At 56.5% G+C, this 10,000-nt stretch overlaps 3 non-coding genes across 3 annotated transcripts in view; 2 read left to right on the top strand and 1 right to left on the bottom strand.

Moving 5' to 3' along the window:
- Positions 1–1,877: 1,877 nt before the first annotated feature.
- Positions 1,878–2,069, bottom strand: LOC139053181 (U2 spliceosomal RNA). Its single transcript, XR_011510278.1, has one exon. It is a non-coding gene; the product is annotated as a U2 spliceosomal RNA (small nuclear RNA).
- Positions 2,070–6,941: 4,872 nt separating this feature from the next.
- On the top strand, positions 6,942–8,756 carry LOC139053125 (small subunit ribosomal RNA). Its single transcript, XR_011510228.1, has one exon. It is a non-coding gene; the product is annotated as a small subunit ribosomal RNA (ribosomal RNA).
- A 1,237-nt stretch (positions 8,757–9,993) lies between these two features.
- Positions 9,994–10,000, top strand: part of LOC139053163 (5.8S ribosomal RNA) — a 153-nt gene continuing 146 nt past the window's right edge. Inside the window, exon 1 of the ribosomal RNA XR_011510260.1 lies at positions 9,994–10,000. This exon is cut by the window's right edge and continues 146 nt beyond it. This is a non-coding gene — a ribosomal RNA (5.8S ribosomal RNA).

The raw sequence follows: 10,000 nt of genomic DNA, 5'->3' as shown, positions 1-10,000 counted from the left end.
CCCTGCTTATCGGAGAGAGCGAGTGCGCGTGAACGCGGGCTCGTCTGACGATCTGGATTAAAGAAAAAAAAAAAAGTGTGTCCGAGATATTGACAAAGACAAGTGGTCGCTGTCGCTCTGAGTCTTAGCGCGTTATAGAAAACGTGGGATGGCGGTGCTTCCTCGAGGGTCTAAAAGTACAATCTTCGAACTAGCGCTCCCGGCGGAACGTGGAGCTAGCATCCTTCTTCTTGGAACGGTTTGCAATGGACTGCTTGAATGTGCCGACCACGCGTCACGGGTCGCGTATAGAGCCAACGTTTGGCAAGAACGCGTCTAGCACAACCGATCGCGGTTGCGATAACCCATCGTTGGTAGCGAAAAAAAGAAAGAAAGAAAAAAAAAACACCTACCCGCAGCTTGTTAGCAGTAACCGTAAATGTGGTTCTAAATATAGGTTCGCTGGTCACTGAAACTTTCTCATAACGCACACCACTGTAGTCCAAAAAGAACAAAGCACGCACAATGGATATGATACAGCCGTCACCGCATGATTTCGCGTTTTCCTTATTGCATTACTTTCGTGGGCATGCGCGCTAGGGCCACGCAGGCCAGGAGGCAAGGGGAAAAATAAATAAGAAATGATACGCGATCCTCAGCATTGACTTGGCTGATGTGGCACTCGCATTTATGTTCTTTACCTTAGGCGAGCGCAACGCGCCAACTGAACTCCAATTTCCCATAACGGAAATTCGTATTTGGCCATTTGGTTGTATTTTTGGCTGATGTTCGCGTTTTTCGCCCGAGCATGCGCTTCACTGCGCCGCTCGTTGCCCCTTCAATGCGGCTTCACTGCCCTGCAGGCGTGTTCTGCGTCAAGCCGAACCACCAGGCAAAAAGCCTGGGCGCCGCCATCTTGTTGAGAGCGGCGCCGGGGACACAATCGCGCCTAGCTCATTGAGTTTTCCCCCAAAACTGAACGAAATAGCCTTATTTAAATGAGAAAGATGCCGCGAGTGCCGCAACGAAGGACCTTAAGGATTACCGAAGGGTAACTGAGGGCGACGCGACGAGCTTTGGAAAGAAGAATGATGGGTGTAGCGCTACGGGGGATAAGAATAGAGCAGATTCGGGGGGTGAGCGAACAAACGCGAGCTAATGACACCTTAGTTTAAACCAAGAAAAAGAAATGGGCGTGCGCAGGGCATGCAATGTGGGGGGAAGATCATCAATTAAGGGTTACCGACTGAATTCCAAGAGAAGGGAAGCGTAGCACGGGGTGGCGGAAATTTAGGAGGGCAGATTAGATTAGGAAGGGCGCAGGCACTAGACGGCGACCGTGACCGGGCTTACACGTGACCGGGGTGCTTGGAGAATAATGGGAGAGGTCTTTGCCCTGCAGTGGTCGTAGCCAGCAGGATGATGATGACGAAAAGGTAGCAACAGGTATTCATAACATACAGGTTGGAAAGCTGAGGCACCTCTGAACCCTTGAATATATTTCGCCACACTTGGCCATACGACAAGTTTGTTTTCGAGGCGCTCGGTCCCACTGCAGCGAAAATGTTGCCGGAAATCGGGCACTCCATTTTTGTTTCATAGGGAACCTTTCTTCCACTAGGGCAGCGGATTTTCGCAGGGCGAGCTTGCTGTCGTTTACGGATCAAAGCGATAGTGAACTCCAAAATGCAGTGTTGGCTTTGAGTGGGACTTACATTGATTGCAAAACCCACGGCTAATCACCCTTCCCCCCCCCCCCCCCCCAAGTGGCTCATTACAGCAGACAATCGTTCAGAAACACCGGCATCGTTGCGTATAGTATGGGAATGGTGCGTGTCACGTGAGTGCTCGCTTCGAGCTTGTGTTCTTCATTTTGATTGAATGAAGTCTCACCTAAGTGAGCGGGGGCCGATCCCGGAGGTAGTGCAATACCGGGCCGACCTGCGGCGGAGGTGAAGCAGGCTTCAAGCACTCCGCCAACTTCCAAAAATAGGTTTAATATCGTGGGTCCATATAGAACCCGTATCAGATATTAAGCTGATAAGAACAGATACTACACTTTGATCTTAGCCAAAAGGCCGAGAAGCGATGTCTTTCACTTCACTCCATTGTACCACTGCCTTGTGGGTGCCCTGGCGACATTGGTAACCTCAGCAACAGCGTGGGCAATCTTATAAAACCCAGCCCGTCTAGAGACTCTATGCTCTCTATCTCGCGAATCAACTCGCGACGCCTCAGTCTTTCACTGTTAACGAAACGCCGTCGCGTAGAAACGAGACCCGAGCGCAAGCTTGTTCGCAAGGCAAAACCAACGAAGGCAACCTCGTAGAAAACGGAACAGGCGAGCGGAAAACACGCGCAAGGGGAATGCTTACTTCCGTCTGAATGCGACCGCTCAAGGCGGCTTTCTTTGAGGCCTTCGTTTCAAGCCCGTGCGCAAGTGTAATACACTACGCGCATTTCCCTCATTTCCTTTTATTTACCGCAAGGCCCACTGAAAGTTTTCATACGGCACAGGCCGGGACGGATTGCAACGTGTCGATTCGACCGCTAGAATTAGGTAGCGCGCCTCATGTACGAATGAAAGAGAATGAAAAAAAAAAAATAAATAAATATAGAAAAGGCTGCGCACTCCTTCCAACCGGAAACATAGAGGGCAGGAAGATCGCCATGTGGAGCACAGGTGTTGTTAAAAAAGAAAGAAAGAAAGAAAGAAATAGCGCTACCCCATCATCTTTACCGTGTGCGTGTATACACACACACGCACACATATGCACGCGCACGCACGCGCGCGCGCGCACGCACACACACACACACACACACACACACACACACACACACACACACACATACGCACACATGCTAGCATAGCTTAAGCACAGCTGGAAAGCTCAGCCTTGCGCAAGAAAAAAGGACCACGCCCTTTCGCAAGCCCCTTTGAAACTTTTAAATGAGAAACATGTGTACAGCGAGGTCGTTCGAAACTGGCGCGAAAACGCATCCGCGCCATCTGTGTGCGGAACTAGGAAAACCTACGGCCTTCGCCATACAGAAAGAAAGGTAGATGGCGCGAGCTAACGCTCCGTTGCATACTAAGAACGAGAGCTAGTGAATAATGGCAGAAACGTCTTGGGAAGAGAGAAAAAAACAACAACAACAAAAAAAAAGAAAGACACGCAAGTTGTTGGCTCGCGCAAGCATTCTATTTTACAGCGAGTAAAGAGCATAGCAACTTCTCACAAGAGCAGCAAGAAAGACAAGAAGAACGTGAGAGAGGGGGAGAAACAGGCGCGTTTCTTTGGAATGCAGAGCATGCTGCACACACTATGAAGTGCCAAAGAGACGGGGAAAGCAGATGGCGCGATTGTGTATGTCCTCAAAGCTTGAAAACAATTTCTAAACTACAAGGTGTGCCGAAGTCCGCCTACTCTCATCAGGTTGCTCCCGCCTCCAATTGCATTTAAATTAAAATTACAGTCGCCTCAGAGGCAGAGAGAGAGAGAGAGAGAGAGAAAATGTGTACACTTGCTTCGCGCAGCTGCACCCGTTCAAATTTTACAGCAACAAGAGCACTCCCGCAGGCACAAAGTCCGCTGCCGCGTCCGCCGGGGCGGAATGCACTCGCTTCCGTAAATTGTCGTGCGGCAGACTGCTGCATCGTAGCACACCTGAAACCGCGCAGACGTCAGCGATCGCCGCGAGATCGCTGCGAGCGCTAAAGTCCGAAACCACGTCCGCCGGGGCGGCGGGAGCTCGATACCCCTTCACGAAACTTCTGCGTGTACACCGCCGCACGGCCACGGCGGAGTCGCTGGCATCCTGCGCGCAGTTGCATTGCGTCGCGCCGGGAATCGTTGAAGCCCCACGCAGACGTCGGCGTCGGCCCCGACCTGGCTGCGAGCGCTCGAAGAGACCAAGTCCGAAGCCACGTGAGCCGGGGCGGTGTGAGCGCGACTAAGTCCGAGACGACGTCAGCCGGGGCGGCGTGAGCGAGACCAAGTCCGAGACTACGTCAGCCGGGGCGGCGTGAGCGAGACCAAGTCCGAGACTACGTCAGCCGGGGCGTCGACTAAGTCCGAGACGACGTCAGCCGGGGCGTCGAGCACGCCGCGGTCGCTTTTCCCACTCTTACTCGAAAAATGGCGAAGGGGCCGCGCTAGCGTGCCTTGAATCGGTGAGCGGCGGTACCGCGGCGATCGCGAGAGCTCAAATCGGCCGTGCCAAGGCCAAATATTGGCGCTCGGCTCGGCGCAGTACGCCGCCTTGTCGCACGAGTACGGCCCCGTGGAGGTCTGGTCACTTATCGCTGCTCTTATAAGGGGCCGTACCGCCCTGGCCGACGTTGTACCGTAGTGCCGTTTTCGGCTTGCGCGTGTTCGTGGTGGTGTCCGCGCACCGCTCCGCACTCGAGAATCGTGCCCACGACGACGCGAGCGCTCGGAAGAGACGCAAGTCCGAAACCACGTGAGCCGGGGCGGTGTGAGCGCGACTAAGTCCGAGACGACGTCAGCCGGGGCGGCGTGAGCGAGACTAAGTCCGAGACTACGTCAGCCGGGGCGTCGACCAAGTCCGAGACGACGTCAGCCGGGGCGTCGAGCACGCCGCGCGCGCTTTTCCCACTCTTACTCGAAAAATGGCGAAGGGGCCGCGCTAGCGTGCCTTGAATCGGTGAGCGGCGGTACCGCGGCGATCGCGAGAGCTCAAATCGGCCGTGCCAAAGCCAAATATTGGCGCTCGGCTCGGCGCAGTACGCCGCCTTGTCGCACGAGTACGGCCCCGTGGAGGTCTGGTCACTTATCGCTGCTCTTATAAGGGGCCGTACCGCCCTGGCCGACGTTGTACCGTAGTGCCGTTTTCGGCTTGCGCGTGTTCGTGGTGGTGTCCGCGCACCGCTCCGCACTCGAGAATCGTGCCCACGACGACGCGAGCGCTCGGAAGAGACGAAAGTCCGAAACCACGTGAGCCGGGGCGGTGTGAGCGCGACTAAGTCCGAGACGACGTCAGCCGGGGCGGCGTGAGCGAGACTAAGTCCGAGACTACGTCAGCCGGGGCGACGAGCACGCCGCGCGCGCTTTTCGCACTCTTACTCGAAAAATGGCGAAGGGGCCGCGCTAGCGTGCCTTGAATCGGTGAGCGGCGGTACCGCGGCGATCGCGAGAGCTCAAATCGGCCGTGCCAAGGCCAAATATTGGCGCTCGGCTCGGCGCAGTACGCCGCCTTGTCGCACGAGTACGGCCCCGTGGAGATCTGGTCACTTATCGCTGCTCATATAAGGGGGCCGTACCGCCCTGGCCGACGTTGTACCGTAGTGCCATTTTCGGCTTGCGCGTGTTCGTGGTGGTGTCCGCGCACCGCTCCGCACTCGAGAATCGTGCCCACGACGACGCGAGCGCTCGGAAGAGACGGAAGTCCGAAACCACGTGAGCCGGGGCGGTGTGAGCGCGACTAAGTCCGAGACGACGTCAGCCGGGGCGGCGTGAGCGAGACTAAGTCCGAGACTACGTCAGCCGGGGCGACGAGCACGCCGCGCGCGCTTTTCGCACTCTTACTCGAAAAATGGCGAAGGGGCCGCGCTAGCGTGCCTTGAATCGGTGAGCGGCGGTACCGCGGCGATCGCGAGAGCTCAAATCGGCCGTGCCAAGGCCAAATATTGGCGCTCGGCTCGGCGCAGTACGCCGCCTTGTCGCACGAGTACGGCCCCGTGGAGATCTGGTCACTTATCGCTGCTCATATAAGGGGGCCGTACCGCCCTGGCCGACGTTGTACCGTAGTGCCGTTTTCGGCTTGCGCGTGTTCGTGGTGGTGTCCGCGCACCGCTCCGCACTCGAGAATCGTGCCCACGACGACGCGAGCGCTCGGAAGAGACAGAAGTCCGAAACCACCTGAGCCGGGCCGCGGCGGGAGCTCGACGCCCGTCACGCAACTTTGGCGTACAAGCCACCGCACGGCCGCGACTGAGTCGTCGCCACCGTCCGGCTGGCTGCACTATAGCACGCCGGGAACCGGGAAAGAACCGCGCAGAGGTCGTCGTTTTGCCGCGGCGTTGGCGCGAGCGCGCGAAGAGACAAAGTCCGAAACGGCGTCAGCCGGGGTGTCGAGCACGCCGCCCGCGCCGGTCGCACTCGTGCTCGGAAACGGCGAAAGGGCCGCGCTAGCGTGCGGCCCCGTAGGGGCACAGAAAGGCGATTGTTCTGGAAACCGCGCTGTCCATAGGCGAGAGATTGCCGTTCGCGCATTCGGTCGACGCGCTGCGCTTTCACGACTTCGGCATTGCGCTGCCGACGTAAGCTTTCCATCTCGCTCGCGGCGCTGCGAGGCGGCACGATTTTCGCCAAACGCTCGTCGAAAGTGGCACGAGTACGGCCCCATGGAGATTTGGGAACTTATCGCTGCTATTATATGGGGGTCCCAGAGAGCAGTCGCCCCCAAAAGCGACCTGGGTGTTTGATATGCGGCGGGCTTCGTGCCCGTCAAGCGTGTCCCCGGTATCGCTCCCGTGGATCCCACAGCTGACGTCTGCAGCCTCATCCGCTTGATGCGTTAGGGGCTGGTTGTCGGACGACGCTTTCTCCACGATATCGAGTTGTGTTCCGCATCGTCCTCGGACGAGTCAAATGCGAAAGCGCCGAAGGCGCGGGCGTGACCCGTCGCCTGGCGGCTTTGCCGTCTCGGCTACGTTGCAAGTGTCGGTCGGTCCACCTGTGCTGCGGGCTCAAGAGAAACCGCAAGCCGTGATCGAGTCGACACAACCAGTCTATCGAGAATGTTGCGTGCTTCTTGCCGCGTGGCGATACCCGGCCCTTCGGGGAGGGCGCCGTAGCGAGCTCGAACGCCGTCGTCTCGGACTGTGCAAAGTGCTACTCTTTGCAAGAACGAAGCGTGCTGGGGCGCCTGAAGGTGGCCTCGGCATCGCAAAAACGGCGTCCGGCCTGCTTGACAGGCGGGACGCGCAGTTGAACGATTACCTGGTTGATCCTGCCAGTAATCATATGCTTGTCTCAAAGATTAAGCCATGCATGTCTAAGTACATGCCGAAATAAGGCGAAACCGCGAATGGCTCATTAAATCAGTTATGGTTCCTTAGATCGTTTCTTCCTACTTGGATAACTGTGGCAATTCTAGAGCTAATACATGCAGTGAGCCTGAAGCCCTTTGGGCGACGGGTGCTTTTATTAGACCAAGATCGATCGGGTTTCGGCCCGTATTGTGTGGTGACTCTGGATAACTTTGTGCTGATCGCATGGCCACGAGCCGGCGACGTTTCTTTCAAGTGTCTGCCTTATCAACTTTCGATGGTAGGTTACTTGCTTACCATGGTTGTTACGGGTAACGGAGAATCAGGGTTCGATTCCGGAGAGGGAGCCTGAGAAACGGCTACCACATCCAAGGAAGGCAGCAGGCGCGCAAATTACCCACTCCCGGCACGGGGAGGTAGTGACGAAAAATAACAATACGGGACTCTTTTGAGGCCCCGTAATTGAAATGAGTACACTCTAAATCCTTTAACGAGGATCAATTGGAGGGCAAGTCTGGTGCCAGCAGCCGCGGTAATTCCAGCTCCAATAGCGTATACTAAAGCTGCTGCGGTTAAAAAGCTCGTAGTTGGATCTCAGTTCCAGACGAGTAGTGCATCTACCCGATGCGACGGCTCGGACTGAACATCATGCCGGTCCTTTCTTGGTGCACTTCATTGTGTGCCTCGAGAAGGCCGGTGCTTTTACTTTGAAAAAATTAGAGTGCTCAACGCAGGCGAGTCGCCTGAATAAACTTGCATGGAATAATAGAACAAGACCTCGTTTCTGTTCTGTTGGTTTTTGGAATACGAGGTAATGATTAAGAGGGACAGACGGGGGCATTCGTATTGCGGCGCTAGAGGTGAAATTCTTGGACCGTCGCAAGACGAACTACTGCGAAAGCATTTGCCAAGAATGTTTTCTTTGATCAAGAACGAAAGTCAGAGGTTCGAAGGCGATCAGATACCGCCCTAGTTCTGACCATAAACGATGCCAACCAGCGATCCGCCTGAGTTACTCAAATGACTCGGCGGGCAGCTTCCGGGAAACCAAAGTGTTTGGGTTCCGGGGGAAGTATGGTTGCAAAGCTGAAACTTAAAGGAATTGACGGAAGGGCACCACCAGGAGTGGAGCCTGCGGCTTAATTTGACTCAACACGGGAAAACTTACCCGGCCCGGACACTGGGAGGATTGACAGATTGAGAGCTCTTTCTTGATTCGGTGGATGGTGGTGCATGGCCGTTCTTAGTTGGTGGAGCGATTTGTCTGGTTAATTCCGATAACGAACGAGACTCTAGCCTATTAAATAGGTGCGGGGTTCCCAGCACCTTACAACCTTCTTAGAGGGACAAGCGGCTCCTAGCCGCACGAAACAGAGCAATAACAGGTCTGTGATGCCCTTAGATGTCCGGGGCCGCACGCGCGCTACACTGAAGGAAGCAGCGTGTCTTTATCCCTGTCTGAAAAGACTGGGTAACCCGTGGAACTTCTTTCGTGATTGGGATAGGGGCTTGCAATTGTTCCCCTTGAACGAGGAATTCCCAGTAAGCGCGAGTCATAAGCTCGCGTTGATTACGTCCCTGCCCTTTGTACACACCGCCCGTCGCTACTACCGATTGAATGATTTAGTGAGGTCTTCGGACCGATGTCCGGCGCGGCCTTTCGGTTGCGCCGGTCTGTTGGAAAGATGACCAAACTTGATCATTTAGAGGAAGTAAAAGTCGTAACAAGGTTTCCGTAGGTGAACCTGCGGAAGGATCATTACCGGATTGTTCGAGGGTGACGAGCGCCATTGTTTCTACCCCGTGTGGGTGAAGCAGCTCGCTGCGCCCGACGCTTTCCGCCGCTGGCCCCGCTTGGACGCGGGGACGGCTATACCCGAACATGCCGGGGATTGCCCGAATTTCGAAGGGCGCCCCGTGCCAAATTTGTTGCGCCCAGTGGACGCCGGCTGCAACCTTGGACGGTTGGCTTGGCCGCGCCCGCGGGTAGAAACGGCGTAACGCACACTGTTGGGTGGGCTTTCTGAAGTCCGCCTCGGCACTCTTGCGCGGAATGGGAGTAAGACGACCCGACCTGCTGCTCTTGCCCAGTACGAGGGGAACGGCGAAGCGTGCGGTCGGTCAAGGAACTGACGGTCGAGAGCTAATGCCGCTGCCGCTTAGTACACACGGAACCGTGGTGCGAGCGCTCTCCCGTCCTCCGCGGCAAACGCTGCCGAGTCTGAAAAGGCTGGCGGCTGCCGGTCGCTTCCTGCGGCGAGTGTGGAGTAACGACCCGACTTTGTTGCTGCCCAAGTACTAAAGGAACGGTGCGGCGCTCGGTCGGTCATGGAACCGGCGGTATTGAGGGTGCGGCTGCCAAGTACGGAAGGAACCGTGGCCTAAAGCACTCTCCCGTCCTCCGCGGCAAATTCCACCGCGCCCGAAAGGGCCGGAGGCTGCCGGTCGGCTCCCGCTCGTGACGCGCGAGGTGTCGAGTTCGCGGTTCAATGCGACGACGTCTGCAGGCTATTTGCCCGCCGCCGAGGGAAAGGCGGCGTTGCTGCGAAGTACCGAAGGAAACGCGGCTTTGCTACGTCGGAAGCGTTCTGCGGTTTGCGGACTTGTGCGCTTTGGGAAGGCGCCGCACGTCGAAAGAGGAAGTACGGACAGACGAGGGACTGTAATCCCGTATTCGAACGCACTTGCGGCCAGGCCCTTGCTGGCTTCGTCTTCCGCCTCAAGTAGACTTGTTGTGGCTCCGGCGCAGAGAGCCGTCCCTGGCACTGGCCGAGTGGCTTTGGAGAGCTGCGCGAGTACGCGCGCGCCAAGCTCTTGTCTTTCGTCTCGAGTAGGCTGTTGGATCAGCAGCGGTCATGCGGAAACGCGTGACCGCCGAACGAAAGAGCGAAACAGGAGTAGCGCACGCCGAAAGGCGCTCTTCGAAACCACACACAGGGAGACGCCACGTGCCTGAAACACTGGTTGTACTGTACTGAATTGAACAAACTATTTTTCACGACTCTA

This window comes from Dermacentor albipictus, unplaced genomic scaffold (genome assembly GCF_038994185.2).
Source record: "Dermacentor albipictus isolate Rhodes 1998 colony unplaced genomic scaffold, USDA_Dalb.pri_finalv2 scaffold_75, whole genome shotgun sequence".
Taxonomy (NCBI): Eukaryota; Metazoa; Arthropoda; class Arachnida; order Ixodida; family Ixodidae; genus Dermacentor; species Dermacentor albipictus.
The sequence above is the reverse complement of the archived record's forward strand: the minus strand, read 5'-3'. Positions and strand labels throughout refer to the sequence as shown.